Source organism: Buteo buteo, chromosome 6 (assembly GCF_964188355.1).
Source record: "Buteo buteo chromosome 6, bButBut1.hap1.1, whole genome shotgun sequence".
Lineage (NCBI taxonomy): Eukaryota > Metazoa > Chordata > Aves > Accipitriformes > Accipitridae > Buteo > Buteo buteo.
In genome coordinates, this window is record NC_134176.1 from 5,543,392 (window position 1) to 5,563,115 (window position 19,724).

A 19,724-nucleotide genomic window follows, 5' to 3' on the forward strand; every position below is an offset into this window, starting at 1 on the left:
GGGATATGTTTCAGGTTTCTGCTCTGTTTATTTGTTTGTTTGGAAAAGCAGACATGGTACTAAATTGGCAAATAATCAAAGTAGCGAGGGGACTTAACCTGGCTGGGCGTTCTCCTGGTGATTCCTGTCTAGGAGAGCAATTTTCCTCCTTCCATGTATCAGTGCTTCACATTTTCCTCACCACACAGCATTTCTTTTATCCAGACAGATTAACATGGACTCTCAGATTGATAATTGGCACATATAGATATGAACTCCCTCTGTCTTTCCCCCCAAAACCCAATCCCCATGTCTTCCCCCTGCCAAACCCTGCATTGTTTCAATCTATTGCTCAAACAGACTGTAAACCCTCCACCAAAGTTTTCATGAATAACATTGCAATCTTTGGAACAAATCCAGAGCCAGTTTGAAGATAATAGGAACACTGAGTACTAAATAACACACTGACAGAAGACATGACACCATGCTGGCAGAAGACATGTGTGCATGACTTTTATAGTAACCAGGGCACTCATTGCTTGGTAGTCAGAGGACGGCAAAGTAAATTATTGAAAAAAAGGCAATTTTTAATATCTCATGACTTTAGCTGGAGAAGATCGTGTGTATTACAGGAGAGAGAGAGTTGGTGTCCTTTGTGAATGGTGCTCTATGTAGGCAATCTGGAGCTGGGTCTCCTGGGTATTTGCTATTGAGGAGTCATGTGGAGATTCTCAGTATACATATTGGATAGGAATTTCTACTAAAAGGATCAGCTCTGAAAGTTAACACTGATGGTATGTAAAGGTAATTGATAGGTTTCAGAGTCATCGCATCATGGAAAGAAAACAGGACCATCTCCATCTCTTAAAGTTATTTAAAATGTCTTTCCCCCCCTAATTGCTAGTCTTTAAGCTGTAGTCTATGTGCTTCTGCATGTCCCGCTTCAGAGCCACAGAAGAATATCGAAGCTATCTTTCAATGTGTTAGCCCAACTGAAATTTCAAGTTAAATTAATTGCCCTGGAGGGGAAAAAAAAGACTTATCTATGTTTTCTACAATCTGTGCCTCAACTCAGAACCCCTCAAGAGGAGCACAAGACTTCAGAGCAAGCCCTTCCCAAAGTTGATGTATTTTAGATACCTTCATCCTGCATTCAGACTAAGGAATTCAGCTGGAGGCAGTGGTAGGTCAGAGCTTGAGGTCACGTTCTTGAGTTATGGCCTGGTCAGCGACTACTTAATGCTGTGCCTTCGTAGGCAGAACTTACACAGGGGAAAAGAAAGGAAAAAATCTGAAAGTGGTGGGCTCTCTGTCCTTCTCATATAAGAAAAGTCCTAGCACTGTGGCCTGGCTTGAAGCTGAAGCTTGCGCAAGTACTTGGCTGGGTCTGGGAGAGAGCGCTTGTCACCTTGCTAGACCCAGCCTAAATCCAATAAAGGGACTTGTTTTTATCCATCCTCAACTCCAAAACTCTGTATCCTCCTTTAGAAGAAGTGCTTTAAGGTGTCAACGAGCTCATGACGCCAATTTGATTGAGACGGAGTGGGCCACACAAAAGGATCATGCACCACTGGGCATCCCTTTACTGAAGCTGTGGAGATGAGGAGGCTGAGCAGCGAGCACGCTTCACCATCTTGTGGAACAGCTTCACCTTTTATTGCTTGTACAGGATCAAGCACGTTCGCTTCAGCAGGAGATTACTTCTGTTTGAAGCCTTAACCATACACTGTAACACTTAGTATAAAAAGGGCACGGGAAGCAAAGCATAGAGGAATTAAATTATATATTATATATGCATGCAACAGAATGAACCTAGCACAAGCCCCATGTTAGCTGGGAATATCTGTTCCACTTGATGAGAGCGCTTGCCTTTATTTATCACTGTTTTCTAGTGATATCAGTGGGTTTTGTGCATACTGTCTGGAAGAGGACTGAATTCTGCTGCCTTTTCTTAGGCAAACCCCCCGGTCAGGAACAAAGGCTCTGATGACAGTCAAGAAATGTCTCTATTCACAAGCACTCTTTACAGGTGATTGCTTATGTATTAGAGATGCAAATGACGGTTTTGTTTTAAATGAGGTAAATCTAAGATTAAACTCCCATCGAAGAGTAAATGTTCCCTTTACCTTTCATGTGTAGTAGCTTGAAAGAGCCTACACAACAATAAATTGCATTACAGAAGCTCCCACTGACACAACCATATGTTAGCAGTCTCTGTTTTGAAGGGTTACAGCTCGGTTGTAAGAATTTGCTGTGGGCTGAAATTTGGCAGTCTCTGCTCGGTAGTTAGATTTTTAAAACGCAGCTACAAATGCATACCAATTCCTCCTCGCAAGTCATCTCGAAAAGCGCAGAGGGGGGAAAAAGCCCAAGCTTGTTGGATTTTACGTTTGGCTCTTACACGACCAAGAGCCGCCGCCAACACGGCGAAATGAAAATATGCGTGGTGGTTAACACCCAGCCCGAGCGCCTCTCCCCTTCAGGAAAATGTTAAAAAATAAGCTGCAAACCACAACGAGGGAAAGAGCTGCCTTCTGGCACTGCGGCCTCAGCAGGTTGCAGCTCCTGAGGCTGTGGGAAGACAATGACCTGTGGGATTCGGGAACATGATCAGCTTGCAATGAGAGCCCAGAGAAAAGGGGGGGTGAAGAGTGAAAGGCTGAAAGTTGAGGAGCAGACGGTGGGCTTTTGTTGGTTTATTATTTTTTTACTTTTTTTTTTTTGTAAGTCCTGAGTCATGCTGCCTTCACGTTCCCACTTCTTGGCTGCGAGGAAAAATGGAAAGATTTGCTATCTGGGAGCTGTGCTGGGTGGCCATGGGGGAAGGAGGGACAGGGCAGAAGTTTGTGACAAGTTAAACGATATAAAGCTGCTTAAAAAGAGAGAGGAGAGAGAGGTGCATCAACATCTCTCTTCACTGCATTTATGTTCATTATGGTTTTTAGTGCCTGTTTAGGTGACCGGGGTGTTGCTGATTTGAGCTGAGGAGAGTTCAGCCCCTTCCCCAGAAGGGTTCGGGCTCCAGTGGAGTTGAGGAACGTTCACATCTACACAGTGGGGCTCTGCGCCTTCCTTCAGTCTAACTGGATGCTCTTAGGAAACCATGGAAGATGAGGCTTGAAGGGAGGTCAGCGGGTGGCTGGTCCACCCTGCTGCCAGATCAGTTTTGAACCCAATCAACACTGTGGCAGGTATGGGTGAACGTCTGGCAGGAAGGCTTTTTCTTGACGACCTTCTGAAGACATTGGTTATTGGCATTGAATCGTTCTTTGTGGGCACCAAAACAAGCGAAACTTCTAAGTTGTATATGAGGCCATCTTGTATATGAGTCACAATTTTGGCAGTGTTGGGAAAGAGGTGCTAGGTACTCGTGCCTAATTTGGTTTTTAGTGGACACTAGAATGAGTGTCCCTTTTCTTCTCTCTCCCCTAGTCAGATGTCCTGCCAGTAGAGTACAAAAGACCTTTAATTCCATCATGGGCTAGTAGCTACAGAGGTTCATTAGGAAAGGACAAAGCTTCAAATAAAAACTCAGTACTGCTTTTAGTGTACAAGCAATTTCTTCTTGGTGATTGTAGGGGATGGCTTGGGTGGATGGGCAAGAGGGGGCTGTAAAGCATGTTGTGTATAGAAGTGTACACTCTGGGTGGGAGCTGGGAGGACTCTGAAGGGGACTTACCATGCCACCATGTGATCTCTTCCCCCCACTGTCACCAGGGCTGTCACCATGCTGTCACCAAAGCTGCTGCAGCCTTTTGTGCATAGATGTGTCCACGTAGCTGTGATGGCCAGCTCTTTAGACCATGTCCTAGAAGGATGAGCAACCTACTAGTGAAGCCCTGTAAAAGGAATTCCTTTAGCTCGAGGAGCAAAGCTCTGATTTGGGATGCAACAGGCTGTGGTGTGGTCCTTCCAAAAGAAGGGTGGGAGGTGGGTCATCTAGCCTTTGTGGCTGCTGGCATTGCGTGGATTGCTACAAAACTCCAATTCATCACTGCCACTCTAACGGTGCTTGACAAAATTCAATGACCATGTGCGAAGAAATATAAATCACGCTGTTTCCTGGTGGGTAGGCAAATGTAGGAATGCGCTATTTGAAGAGGCTCGGCCAATTTGATAGATTTCTTCTGTAGTTTGTGTGAGTGACTTTTAAAGGTGGGTGAACCTCAGTGGGTTCCAAACACAGCCTGGAATTAGGGGGGGAATTGCAATTAGGGCTGTTAGCCCAGGCTTGTCCTGCCTGCTTGGATTGACTGAGGTCACACATCTGTGTGAACCGCCTCTCATATGAGAACATGGAACTCTCTTTCTTGGTCTCATTCCTGCTTTTGGTCCTCAAAATCTGACTGCTTGGTGCTGTTTGGATCTTCCTGGCTGGAAGAAGAAGATTAAAAAAACCCAAGAAACTTCAGGCATGTAACCGAGGCAGCAAATTTCTGCATGTAGGGGCCCAATAGTCCACTTCAGATCAGGAGCTGGAGAAAGAGGTGTCTCTAAAATGTGTTTCAGGCCCTGGATAGGCTGACTTATCATGTGGACATGCTCTTTCCTTTCTGCTGACTTCCCAGAGGATGCAGAGAGACACTTGTGTGTCCCCCTTGGACAAGTAATACTGGGTTGGATGGGTCAAAGAGTGAGCAAATTCTTTGAATCCAGCCAGGAAGGCTGTACACAGACGTGAGCTGAGCCTTTTGTGGTTGCCTTTACCACAAAACCAGCCTTTCTCTGCTGAGCAGTCTCCCGAGTTACTTTACAGGGAGGATCTAATGTGTTGTATGAAAAGTGAAGAAATTAAATAGCAAGCGTTCCACTTGACCAAAAGGTCAAAGTCTCTGCGATTAAAATGCTTTGTTATTTTAAGATCAGGGAATGTCACATAACCATTATATATATAAATGGCAAAGTTTCTGTGTGCGCTGACTGCTGAAGAGCATTGCTAACTCTGTCCTTGGGGGTGCCAGATGAATCCGCCTTCCTGAAGCCATTCCCACGTCCTACAGCTACTGCTGCATGGCTGGCAGGCAAGGAAACCCTTGCAGCTGGACAGATTAAATACACTTCTCCTTTCCAGTTCTGTGCATGCAATGTTGTACTTCTTGCACCGCTGTTCTTTGAGTGTACTTGTGCTGTTTTCTCTTCTTAGTCTCTTTAAATTAAAAAGACAACCCCCAAATTAATATAAAATATATTGACTTCATAATGCAAATTTTTGTTCTGGAAGTGCCCCACTGCTTGGCAAGTGGGTGACTAGTGGATGGGGCAATACAGCTAACTCAACAAGATTGACTTTGCCTTGACTTTGACTGGACTTTGCAAATCTGCTGAGCAGAGACCAAAATGTCTCCGACTCACAGGGTGCTGGGATACGACCATGAGACGTAAATAAATGTCCACAGAAAGCTGGGATGATATACTTGGGTTTTACTTCTGTCTTTCCAGATCAGGAAAATAATAGGATGGGTTGTCAGTGCATTAATTAAATATTTCATTTTTGTGACAGTTTGCAAATAACGTTGTTACAAGTGGATCGTGTTGCTTTGGATTTTAAGTAATGTTAGATTTGGCTTTAAATGATGAAGTCCAGCACATTGCTGGAGTGAGAATGAGAGAAGGTCAGGAAGGTCATTTACAGTTAGAATAAATACCTTGAAGTTCAGATCATTCATAATCCCAGTCCCCAAATCCTGCCTGTTATAGAAATGTATTGTAATAATAATACTGACCTGAAATAAACTCTTTGAATTAGCTGCTTTTTTCAAGTTAGACAGAGCTGGAAATTCAGGGAGGATAAGGTCTGAAGTCCCAACAAAACAGCCTCTCTCTGCTGGTATCCCCTAACACGCCCTGGGATGTCTTCCTTTAATGATAAAATGCTTCTTTTTCAATTCTACATGCATTTCTTCTCCAATGGATTCTTGAAATTGAACTTAATCTTCTGCTGTGAAGAAGATATCAGAAGGGTCAAAGGAAAGAAGAGAAAAATTATATTTTCACATGCATTTCCTTGGGATATGAATAAACACGTACAAAGCTTTATAGCCTGGACAGAATAGAGCTGTGGGGGGATGCTGAACTCTCCTCCTTTCTCTCTACATTCCTATCCCATGTCTTATTTTCCCTTCTGCTTAGTGGGAAGGGATGCAAAAAGAGCAATTTGTCCTTTGCATGCTGTTTTGAGAGTTGAGGGAGTGTCTTGACTCGCTCACGAAACAATGAATTATAGATTCATTGAGCAATAGGGCTGGAAGATACCTCAGAGACCTCCAGTGCTGGAAATTGCACCGTCTCACCAGATAATCTGTTCCAGCGTGTCACCATCCATCTGTTAAGCAGAGGATCACAGCATCAGCTTTTGCCTTGGGCCTTCAGTCCGAGGCGGGCTAGGACTGCTCTCCATTGAACGGGAGATCGGTGAACCTGCTTTGCTCCTTGCACGCAGATTATTTGTATTTTGGCGCTCGCGCAGTGCAGAGGCTCCTGGCCAGACTCCTGGTATTCGCAACCTACATAAATAGCATAGAGAAAGCGTATTAGAGAGCTCTCCTCCTCCCCATGATGCTCAGGAGATGTGGATGGGCTGCTTCAGTTGTCTTTGTCCTTGATGTCTGAGATGGTGCAGTGTTTGGAGGCAGGACGGGGAACGCTAGGAAACGTGTTCCACGTGCCTGGGGAGGCAGAATTGGGGTTGGGTTGGGTTGAGCTGGGTCACGAGGAAGGCTGTCGCCGTGCTTCTTGTTCCCTGGCTGTACCTCTTCGTCAGGTCCAAAGGGTGTACGACTTGGGTCACAGGTATCCATCTCCTTTCCGTAGTGAGAAAATGTATTTGCACCGACCTGACCATCGTGGCAGTTCCACAATGTGAATTGTTTAGAGCTCCCCAAAAAAGATCCCTCCAGAAAAGAGAATTTAGTTTCGCTTATCCCCTCCTATTCCAACGCACAACATTATTTCAACACACAAGCCACAGAACATGCGAGACGTTATCACAGAAGCCTACTCCCTGCACAGGTTGTAAGCTACTTCTACATTATACACACATGCTATTTAACATACTTTTTATTTTTTTAAGAGCAGCTGAAGCATCTTTTACTAACACAAATCTTATTTTCACATGTGGCTCTGTATAATGAATTTTTCAAAGATTTCCACACCTACTCTAAGTGAAATTATATCTTGAGGAAAGTATAGCTTGATTGTTAATTCTGAACCATGTTGAAGCTCCTGCCTTTTCTCTTTTAATCGAAATTGTTCTTTTGAATGTATTTTACATCAGAATTTGGAAACAGATACAGTTCCTCTATTTTTATTTGGTGTTTAATTTTTTTTTTTTACACACAGGGTTGAATGCATATATATTATTATGGCTCTCTTTCTGCCATTTACAAAGGAAATGTACACTCTGACAATATCTGTGCACCAAATCAATGAAATATCCTGTGTTTTCTATTCATTAAGCCCCTAAAGCACTATGCGCAAATTCCCTCACTTTAATTACACACCTCAGGGATGTGCAGGCCAAAAAGGAGGCAGTCAGACAAAAAAGCCTGGTCTCTGCCAAAAGGAAAAAAAAAATACTGGTAAACATTTATTTTCAGCGGGGAAATCTGCTATTAATTCATATAGTGACTTTCCCCAGCTGAAATAATGAGGAAAGCCAAGTGAACCAAATGTTCACAGTGAGCAAACAAGAACAGTAGGAAATCAGCCCATCTTGTATTTACATGTTTATTCCATCAGCCTTTGAAGAACGTTTGCACGATTCTTTTTTGTGTGTGTGTGTGTGTGCGTGTCGAGCGTCAACGTTTACTCACACTCCTCCGGGGGGGCGACTTGTTAGCGATGAAAGGCTTCGGCTCTCGGACGGACACCCGGATTCAGGGTGTCCCATCGGGAAGGGGGGTGGTGTTAAAATGCTGAAATACCTCGTGTGGCTCCAAGTAGCTGCAAAGTCGGAGTGTGCCCATGTGAGCTGCAGGAATACTCGGTCACGCACCGGGCTGGTGCCTTCGGGAGGTGCTGGGGGTGCGGGACTTTTCTCCTGACCTGTTGAAAATGCTTGTGCTTTCAAATGTATTCTCTATCGCCGCTGTGAGGACAGACCAGCAATGCTTATTAGGCTCCTTGGGAAAAGAGTAAGCCCAGACTTCAGGAACACGACAAAATGGGCTGTATTTGCCAATGTATGAACTACGGGTACAAAGCGCTGCACCCCATGAGCGCATCAGTTCATCAGTATTGACCAGTGAGTCGCCTGTAGTTTTACAATAGATGTGTGTGATGGTCACAGCCTACTATAAAAAAGGGCAAGAAAATCCATCATTACTTGGACTATCACCTTCTTAAGGCAGGGAAAGTATTTTCTTTATTTGGGTGTGCTAATGACTTCCTGACTTTGGTCCCTCTTAGAAACACCCAAATACACCAGGCTATTTTCAGAAGCGTTTTGTAATATTGTATTCAGGCTGTGCAAAAATCCCTCAAATTGGGAAGGAAGCCAGCTGTGTCTTCATTTTAAATTGCACTGATCCTGGCATTTTTTTGGTTTCACCATGGTCTGTGCTCTGGATGGAGCTCTGGGTGCTCTGCACCACGGGCAGAAGCACTGGAGGGTTTGCAGGCTGATGTGGCCGTTTATCCAGAGCAGGAAGGACAGTAGTGGCACCCGTGAGTTTTGTATAGAAAGGGAGAGTCTTCAGAAATTTTCAGGACCTGTAATTTGTCATTTGAAAGATAGCAAAGCAACTTAGGCAAATTTGTCCTTTTTTTTTTTGTTTTAACACTGTGGCTAGGCTTGTACAATGGAGCTGCTGCTTGGAGAATGCCTGTGTAAGTTCTCCTGCAAAACCCACGAACATCAGAGAATATTCTGGGAGAGGTAGCTCAGGTGTCAGGTATCCAGAGTTAAAGCAACAGAGTCAAAAATCTCTTGCAAACACTAAAGCAGAGTAAGTGTAACTATGGCTCATGGTAAACAAATCTGTTTATGGATTAGTGCCTGTGAAGACCCTGAGTATCAATGTCATTCTACCGAAGCAGCACATTTTAAAATGAGATTGTTAGATTTAAATGAAAGTCATCAGAAGAGGAAAACATGCATCTGGGCAGAGATGTAGATCGGTAACAGTGTCTCTGGGCTGAAACTTCCTCGTACTGAGGTTTGAGATGATCGCAGGCTTTTTTCTGATATCACTGGGAGGTTTTATCCGTTAACCCCAGTAAGTATAAGCTAACATCACTCCTTGAGTATTGCTTTTTCGGAATTAACATTAGCATCTACCAAAGCCCTCTCTAAATAAATTTTTAGCAGATACATCATTTTTGTTAGAGATGAATAAATGAATAAAATGTATGCGCGATCTCTTTCTTTTTCCTATTCTATAAGAAGAAGCAATGCCCTATTAATTTTGACAGACAACTTGGCATTAGCCACTTTAAAATCCAACATGGGATAAAGTTATGCATTACTAGTCTTTCTACATTTTTGTCAAGAGATGAGCATTTTGCCAGATTTTTTAATAATACGCCAAGAGCTTTGTCAGTCAGTTTGTTTAGCTCTGCGTGGTTATGCCAGTATTTTTCAGCTATCCTGCTGTGTGTGCCACTGCCCTTCACTGCTTTTCTAGCTCCTCCCCTGCAATTAGACAAAGTCAACATAGCAGTCAGGCTGAGCAGCCCCGAGGTACCTGCAGCTATCAACAGTCCAGATTCACAGTCCCGATGAACAAGCTTTGCTTATTCACCGCATCACTACCTCAATTAGGACTCTTTATTATATCTCGGCTATTTATCGCAAACACAACAGATGGAACGGATAACGCTAAACACGTTTTAAGTCCTCACCTAAGAAGAAGGAGGGGGAAAATTATCCAGAAAGAAATAGGAGCAAATGCATAAGGCAGCTTGCAACCAGGAACCAGTTACCATGCCTACTGAAGCCTATTCTAAAGAATGTGTTGGCTGACACACAGAACTCAATGAAAAGATGAAAAAAATGTGCAGGCAATACTAGTTTGGCAGGGATGGTGGGGAATCTGAGACAGAGCTGCTGGTATGGAAGGATCTCACTGCATGCAATTTGCAAACATGCCAATTCAATGGCATGTGATAGACACTAGATGGAATTTAAAGGTCTCAGGGTCTTGGAGAGCTGGAATCACACAAGAAAACTGTGGGTATTAAAAATAGCAATCCTTTTCACCAAACCTTGTGTCTCAGATTTGAATTCAACGCTGTTGAGAGAAATCCTTGCCATCTCTTCCAGACACATTTGAAAAAATTGCCTGGACGTACCTGAATTCTGCTGTATCTTTACATCCCAGTAAACATGCTGCACCAGCGCTGCTGAATTTCCAAAAAAATTCCCGTAGCTTCCTTTGTGTTTGTGGAACACAGGGAACTGGCTGCCTAACAGGACTTACACTGCAACTTTGGGCAGTTAATTTTTATGGGATTTCTGAGTTTTTCTTGGTGGGTGGGGGGAATGGGAAGGCAGGCTGGGGAATGGAGGAGAAGTACATGAAGGCTGAATTTTTGAGCGACGTGGTGCAGATGGTTGGGTCCAAGTGCTTCACTACAAATCCAGCCCTTTCCCCCAAATGAAAATCTACACAAATTCCTGTGTACTATCTGTAAAAGTCCTTCATGTTTTTATAAAACTGCTCTTCCATTCTTTTTTTTTTTTTGATATATTATTATTTTATACCAGGTGATAAAGGTTTGAAAAGTTGGGGCACTTGACTTGACTGAGACCTTGGAAAAGATTTTGGTAGAAAGGGAGCAGACTACTCATTTCTCAGTGTCTACTTGGTGGCTTTTTTCAGTCCAGCCAAGATGTTGGCTTGGTCTGGGGCCAAGTCCCAATTTCACAGTTTGGATTGAGCAGCAATCTTTTTGAGAGTCATAGTGGTTGTGGGGGTTTGGGTCAGTCTGTTCCTGAGTCAGAGCCATACCTCTATTTTGGTTTGTGCTGAATCTGAATTTGAAAAGTCACGTTTACTTGGCTCTGACTTTGTCAGTGCTCATCTGTGTTAAAGTTTAAGGGCAGATCTTCATCTGGTGTGGACTGATGTTCCTGCTTGACACAAAGCACTTATGCCATTTCACATCAGGTCTCTTATCAGCCCTACTTGCACCACATGGTGGGCGAATTGCTGTGTCTCCCAGCAGGAACCCACCCCATCCTCACTCAGACCCCTGCCACCATCCCCAGCGCCCACCGCCATCAAGCACTGCTACATTCAAAACTGGCAGGGTCCAAAATAAAAAGAGGTGCCATGGCATTTTATGGGGTATGAGAGGATGCACAGGTGTGAGAGCCCTGAAAAACTCACAGACTGGATTTTTTGAGCTTTCTTCTCAAGGGTCTGTGCTCAGCTGTGATCAGAGACAGCGGCTTTCTCTCTTACTGGAAGATTTTTCTGCACAGTGACCCACTTTCCATAGGAGGATGGTGAGTGTCCCCAGCACAGCCTCGCTGTAGTCTGTGACTAACTCAATCCGAGGATGTAAGATGTTCAGGCTGAGAAGGAAAGCAAAGCCAGGTCCCCATGCTTCATAAACACCAAGATGCCTGGTTTATTTAAGCATCATGCAGCCACCTTTTGAACCCAAATTTACATTCCTTTATCCACTTTTCCTTGAATAGAAAAAGGCCGTGTGGTTCCCTGAGTCCGGGTGGGAGATATGGTGTCTTCTGGAGCCCAGAGGAGGGTCCTGAGCCTCTCCTAACTGGCAGATATCATCTCCTGCCCAGCACTGACAACTCTCCATCCAACAGCATGGCTATTTTGGATCCCATTTCACCCTTCTTTTGCTATAGGCAGCCAAAATGCCTAATCTGGGCAGTGGATTTGGCTATGTTTTGAAATGGTAGGCACAGATGCATGCATTTTTGGAAGGACTGCGTCTTTTTATGGTTCTAGGCCTAATAGGATCAAATTGTCATATACCTCTCCTGGATGGGAAGAAGCGAGGTTGTCTATGTGTCATTAATTACCGCAAACCTGGTATGTTGAGAGGTCTTCTGGAGGAGAATTGATATGCTTGTGTTAGACTGGTGTTACTCATTGGGAGAGCAAGGATCTTTGGTGTACAGGTAGATGGGGAGTCACAGATTTAAAAGACAGAGGGACAACTGTTCTTGTCTCATCTGCCTTGCTGTTTAATGCAGTCCAGAGGAAATCTGTGGATTAGTGCATGTTTGGATTGGAGAATTTCACTTGGAAAAATATCCGGTCTTGAGCTGGAAATCTCCAGCAGTGGAGACTCCACTGCAGCACTTGGTCATTTGCTCTGGTCATTAATTACTCCCCAATTTCCTCTTTATATCTGCCGGCTATTCCCACCCCAGACGCTAAGCCAGGAGGTGCCTGTTAGCCTGGTGCCTCCAAGGGCCTTGAGCTATTCAGGAGGAAATTTAGATGGGCCAAGTAACGCTCAGTGAGTTTACCTTCAGGCTTCAGGTACTGGATCCCATTATTTATCTTCCATCAGGGGACCTGATGGTCCCATTTCTTCCTGTCATGTCCAATACCACCTAGCCAAGGAGCTTCTAATGATGCGTGATGTAAAAGCCATTTATGCAGGTGTATTAGATGGACCGTGGAAGTAGTTTAGTTGCATTAATAAGCTGTGTTCGTAGTCTTCTCCTTCTGCTGCTGGGGTTAGCAGGCGTGAAGCTGGCTTGGGTGGCTTTGCACCCACAGTGTAGACATGTCACGACTTCAACGTCGATCTTTCTGTTGATGGCAGCTATGAGATGCGACAAACCTTGACACCTCCAGAGGAGGTGTAGGTGGGTGGTTGGGGGTCTGGTCAAAATACGTTATCCCAGTGTGCTGAGGAGTCTGCAGCATTGCTTCCTCCAGCTGGAGAGCAGTGACCCAGCACAGCCCTTTACAGTGTTTGACTGTTTATGGGAGTGCCTCATCTTCTTTAGCTTATTAATTCTTCCCTCATAGCCCACTGTTAGGCAGAAATTGCTTTCTTTTTTACAGATGGGGAATTCCCACCAGGGATGTTGCAGGCTGTATGCACACTATCTAATTTAGGCAGCTAACTTAAGCCCCCGGTGTAGTTATTGGGTAGAAGCAGAGACTTTCACAGAACCTGAGTAAGGGAGTCCTTTCCCCAGTTGCCAAGCAGCATCATAGACTCCTATCTTAGGGATCCAATGTGAAGAACAAATCTTCCCCTGAAGTAGCTGATTTTTCCTAGACCACACAGGACATTACTAACACTGCCTAGACTGAAATGCATGCTACTTATTTTGTAGCCTAATAGCTATGGATCAGTATTCCTTTGGATTTATTTTCTACTAGTTCCAGGAGTTTCTTCTGTGATTGGGATCAAGCATTTTTTTTAGCAGGGATTTCTCTGAAATGCCGAAGTCATGGGGTGGAACTGCTGATTATACAGAATATAAATAAAATGCAATACAGCTCTTGCAGTCAATGACAGTCAATGTGGATTTGCCAAGAATAGACAATTTCAAAACAGTAGAATAATCTTTAAAGGAAAATACCATAATTTAGATATGACATGGCCAAATAACTTCACCAGAAACAAATTATCTATAACCACTGCCAAAAAGGAAGATTGTCCTGCGTGGAGACCTTCAGGGGTTTGCCAGTTTGCCCTTGTTCTGCTCCGTGGAAGAAACAGCGGTTACAGGTGACACCAGCCTGGGGAGGCACCATGGCTACACCGAAGCAGAGGATCAGAATTGAAAAAGTCTTGATGAGTTTAACTTGGAGCAGGGAGTCACGAAGGGAGAGGTGACAGCGGCTGTCAAACATGTACAAAGCTGCTGTGAGGGGGGGTGAGTCTGTTCTCCTTGTCCAAGGGGTTAGGGCAAGAAGGAAAGGGCATCAGGTGCAGCCCTGAGGTTCAGCTTAGATGTTAAGAAACACTTCCCATGAGCAGACACAGTGCAGTGCTGGGACAGACTGCCTGGAGGGGTCGTGAAGGCTTTTAACTTCATGTTAGAGAAACATCAGCCTGAAAAATACAGGTGACCCTGCCCTGGGGCAGAGGAATGGACTAGGTGGCTTCCTGATGCTCTTTCCAAGCTTGTTTTTCTGTGGTTTCATTGTGTATTGCAAAATTACCTGGTTTTTTGGATGCATCTGAAGAGAAACCTACCTCATCCATCCCTTACAGTGCACTCACCAGTATTACCAGGAGAAAGTAAACATATCTCTTCAACTTTAGCCTATTGTGCTTAAATGCTGCAAAATATCATGCCATGTGATGTCAGGAATTGCCCGTCAGTATTTGGGTGCAGGGAATGGAGGGTGTTGCATGGCATATGTCTGTGCCTGGGCGCAGTAGTCAGAGTTTGCAGGGCTTTATTTTGTTTCCAGTCTACTTCTTGGCTAGCCATAAAACTTCAGACCCGGCCAGGTGAAGTCTGGCTCTATTTTAATCAAGAAATTGTGGCACGAAAAGAAAGATTTTTCAGGAGTATTCAATTAAAAGCTTTGATAAGAAGGGATATTTTGATACAAATCCACTTCTATAGCAGCTCTTCACAGCAAAACATGACTACTAAAGGCAAAATGGTAGCAATTTCCCTTCCCTTTCATGCAAGCCCTGATCCTACACCTGGGGATGCTGATGTGGAGAACCAACCCAAGGTGAGAGGTGTGCAGACACAGAGCAGCAAACACTCTACCAATGCTGTCATCGGATTAGCTCTGGCTAGAAGCACGTCACCACGGGGTAGATATCTCTGAGACGTTTTTATCAGCATGAAAGCTAGCCTTACAGGTTTTTTTGGTGCCAGGGAGGTGTATGAAGCCTCCCTTGTCCCCCAGCTTTGAGGTGCAGCACAGCAATGTGGTCTGCTCCTGCCCAGATGCAGGAACATCAGGTGGAAGGGGCCATCAGCAGGAGGATGGCTGCATTGCTGTGCTGAGTAACTGCATGAAGTGTGGTCATCATGGCACACAATTGGGAAGGGGAATCAATCTGCAGGGGTTTTGGGGCATGGTTGGAAGAGATAGGGTCTTTGGTGGCCATCTTCTCCTTGCACCCAACCCTGAACGTTCCTGCAAGGTTTATTCCCAGATCAGGTCCCTAACCCAGTTCATATCATTGCCCTGTGCTGGCACAACTGCTTGCAGTTCCCTGATCTGGGAATAAACCTGGCAGGAATGTTCAGGGTTTTGAACTCAGATCCTTAAAAAAACCCCAAATGCATTGGTACAAGTGAATGGGGTGACACAGGAGGGAAGTCATAGGACTTCTTAAATTACTATCACTAGACAACCACAAACGTGTCCCAGTGCTCAAGGTTTGTGGCTTGACTGGCTTGACTGGTGAGTGTAGAGCCTGCCCGCGCAGTGGTATCTGCTGCCAGATACCACTATCGGTGTGTCATGGCAGAAAATGTCCCTGCAAATGGAAATCTCCTTCCCTCTGACCACCTGGAGGAGTGGCAGCCACAAACACCAGCCAACGTAGGGACCCGACATCTTCAAAGTGCCTTACTCATTGAAGTGAATGTGAATGATGCCATTGACTTCAATAAGAGCAGGATTGGACCCAAAGCAACTGGCATTCAAAGGAGTGGGGGAAAAAATACATATATGCTTTGGGGAGGGGGTGATGTCAAGAGGGCATCTTAAGTTAATTTCAGATTTGTTTTTAAGACTACAGCTGGGTAGAAACACTCTTTTGTCAGGAAACCGTACTTAAATTAACCTGTGATCACACCAGCAGATGTAAAATGGAAGCAAATGTATTATACATCACTGTCTTGGACATTAGTTCTGAAACCGCCAGTGATCACACTCCACTTCAAAGAGACCCTCTACCAGGGGCTTGGCTGGGAAGATAAAGCCCTGGCTATTTACCTTCTGACCTTGGTTCAAGACTAAATTGAGAATCTAAATGAAAGTAGTTTGGTGGTCTCAGCTCAATCCCTCGTAGACAGTTGTCCATATCACAAAAGCACCATCCCTAGTTTAACACAATTTGGCACGGCCAGTCTTCTCTGTTCAGGAGAGACCCTGGGCTAAATTAACACAGAGACTAAATTACATCTCATATGCCATCGTAGAGATGGCAGTCTTCGAAATGGTGCCTTAGAATAGCAGCCTGTGTGGACGGTCTCCAAACTGGCTTCTGGATAAAGAAATCTGTTTTCAGAGCTGCCACTTTCAAGCCTATTGCTTAAGCCAAAAATGAAAATAAAAGCAAATCACAACACAGGCTTTTTAGGAACTCATACTTAGAACAAGGATGATGATCTTGGAGAGATTAAAATACACATTCTAAGTGTTTACTGAAATAGCTGAAATTCTACAGATTATTTTCTCCTTTTAAAACATCTAATGAGCCATGACCATAAATTGCAGCAATTAAATATATTTTTTAATTATTATTATTACTTATGAGAAAATCCAAAAGAATACGGATACTGCCGTACAAATGTTCAGGAAGGCATTTGATAAACATACATATTCATCATTTACTCATATGTATCTAATCGATCAAATAGATTTAGCGCTTGATGCTGTAAACAGCTATAGTCATATTTAAATAGGAGTTACCGAAATATTTACATTCAAACATACCTGTAAGTCTTGGCAGGACATGATTATCCAGTGTATGATAATATATGATGGATATTGTGATATAGATAGCAGGACATAAATATAACATTTATAGCCTGCATGTAGGCTACGTGTTGTGAAAGCTGCAGAAGCTCTAAGTGGAAGCCCCACGATCAATAACGAGATCATTACAACAAGCGAGAGTGAAGCCTGAATACAATGCAGGAAAACAATGTCATATACTCACTTATACTCTAATTGTGAAATGTCTTTCGAGCAAGCCGAGAGGACAGATGGTGGAGCGGTTTCCATGCTAGCCTCTGACTCCTGCTCACTTTCTGGCTCTTCCTTACTCTTTATGTCTGACTTTGGTCACGTTGCTTAGACTGGATCTTAGCGTTTTTCAGTGCTTTGGGGCAGTAAAAATTAGTAATAGTAAGTGTTGGTATTAGAGGGTCTGGATGAATGTCGGAAGTAGTCTGACAAACATCATTATAAATGTCTTTTATGCCTGTCAGCCTCAAAAAGCTTTATAAAAGTTTCCCTTACTTCCTGTGGTACTGCTGGAAAGCCAGAGGTATCACCACACACAGGCTATGCCTGGGGAAACTGAGGCACGAGGCCATACTAGTAATTTTCAGAAAGTCACACAAGGAGGCTGTGGTCCAGCCTTCTGTGCTAGCAATTAGTAAATCCTTCTTTTCCTCTTCCCAGAAATACCATGGAAATAGGAGGAAAAAATCTTCCATGTACAAGGACTGAGGCAGCTGGTGTACTTAATCTGACAAGGTCAGGAGTGGGATGTAGTAGGGGATATTGGTAAACTCCTGCAAATGAAAAGATGATAAAAATTCATCAAGCAGCAACAGAAAAAAATTGTGTTTTCTTAAATCAAGCCCTATACACAACATAAACCTCGTCTGCTCAGGTGCTGCAAACCCTTACGCCTCTAAGCAGCTTTTTGCGCCAGGACTATTCAAAAGCTTTTTGCCTCTCGAAAGCATAAATGCTTGCAAGACTGGGATCCCAGCTTGCAACAGAAGTATTTCTCATGCCACTGGAAGGAAGGCCTTGCTCCAAATCCCACCGAAGGCGACAGGAGGGCTCCCATGCCAGGGCTTTGGAGCAGACCCTGCCTGGTAAAGAAACATCGTATATTATATACCTAATTTTCAAAACTGGGTGCCTCAAATATGTCTCTGGGCCAGTCTGTGTGATGGCAGAGGCATTTCACGTGGTGTGCTCAAGAATCGAAATGCTCGCAAAAATGCAATTTCTGTGCCTGGAGTTAACTTTGCATAGAAGGACTGTAACGTGCATGTCGAGAGGCAGGTTTTGTGTGTTTTATTTTGCTAGAAAACAGTTCCAGTGCACCCCGCACTGGTCCCCATATGCTGTTCTAGACCGGTCTGTCATAAAAATCCCCCCTCGCGCTCACAAAAACAGTGACCCCACATAAACATATGCTCCCCAGACAGTCCCAGACTTTACGGCATTATAAATGCGTTTGGGGAGATGCTGTGCCCTGCCGCTTCTAAATGCCTCGGCTGGCCGGGAGGCTGCTCAGCGCCGGGCAGGATCGGGCCTTTTTGTACACATGGCGCTTTCACTGACATCAGTGAGGGTTCGGAGCTTGAATCCAAAGACATACATGGGGCTGGCAGGAGGCCGGGGCAGGGGTCTAATCTCCCCTGACTGTGCATGTGAAACCGCTATTAATCTTAATGGGAGTGCCACACACTCATCAAGGGAAGAATAGATGAAAGGGAGAATCACAATAGATCATTAGATTAAGCAAATAAATATAAATGAATATTCGTTTGGCCTTTAAAAATATTTTCCTTGACGATAATGCAAATATTAGGAACGTTCTTTCAAATATAAAGCCTCCTCGGATCGTTTCCTTCCTTCGGTGAATAAGTGAAGAGTAATAGAGAAACAGCACTCGTCCGCGCACCTCTCTTGGGGCGTTCAAGGCGACCCAGCTCGTGCTAAGCGCTTCTAACACACCATGGAAATAGATTTGTTTTATTTCTTCCTGGATTCTGTATTTTAAAAAAATATGATATTCCGCTTGATGCCCTGCATATTTTTCCCTGCCCCGTGGAAAAATGGATGATAGGGTCCTTCCCCCAGTTTGTGTTATGGGAACAGGCTGAGCCCCACAGAAGGAGCAGTGCCGGAGGAGGAGGAGGAGGAGGAGGAGGAGGAGGCTCAGGGAGGTCTGGATGCGCGGCGGTCGAGCAGAGCTCCTCCGAGGGGTTTTCATCCCTGCTCCTCACCACAAAACCAGCTGAAAAAGCAAAGGGGGCTCCTCCGAGTGACCCCCATCATGGGGCAAACTGGGAATTTCCTCCCAGTTATTAGTGGTCCTCTGGAATACAAAATGGGAGGGGGGACATTTGCTTTTGCTTCGGCCTCTCTGTAACGATGCTAAGCACATAAATCAATACAAGAGGGTTCGCAGCACCAAAGCGTGGCCTGATCCTGCATCTGGGTCTCTGGGATGGAGGCAGAAAGGAGCTGACTGCAGGCCTGGAGGGAATTGGGAATATTGTCCTGCGGGGACCTTGAATCTATTTGCTTCTAAATCCGCCAAAGAAGAGCAGGTCTCATTTCAAACGCTGATATCCAGAAAGCAGCACGCAGGTTTTATTAAATTTCCATGTCCTTAAAACTCAGCGGAAGGGTAGGAGCAGAAGTCCATTTCTAACCTTTCACAACTGCACTGATATTAAGAAGTTAGCCACCATGGGCTGTATCATGCTACCATTTTTTTAAGCAAAAATCAATGAAGAACCCTGCCTAAAATCAATGGGATAATTTGCCACATTAGTATTGCTTTCGAGCTAACTCACAGCAGTCTAACAGCGCTTATTTTTGTTAAAGACAACAACATTTTTGCCCAAGCGATGCTTATAAGTCTTCTCCTTTCTTCTCATGTTACGGCTCAGGACAAATATGATCTTTACTGGCTCGGAGGAAAGAAAACTCGTGCAAATATTTTAATGAATGAAAATGCTTTCCTGGGAGAAGTGCTTTCCCATTAGGATCCTGTACGATGAAGTGCAACGACTCTCTGCTGTGAATAATTTTTTGCCTGGTCTGTTGTCTCTTCCAAATTATTTACTACGTGCAAAGTCAGCCAGAATTCAGAAGAAATTGGGCTCGTCGTGACGTAACGGG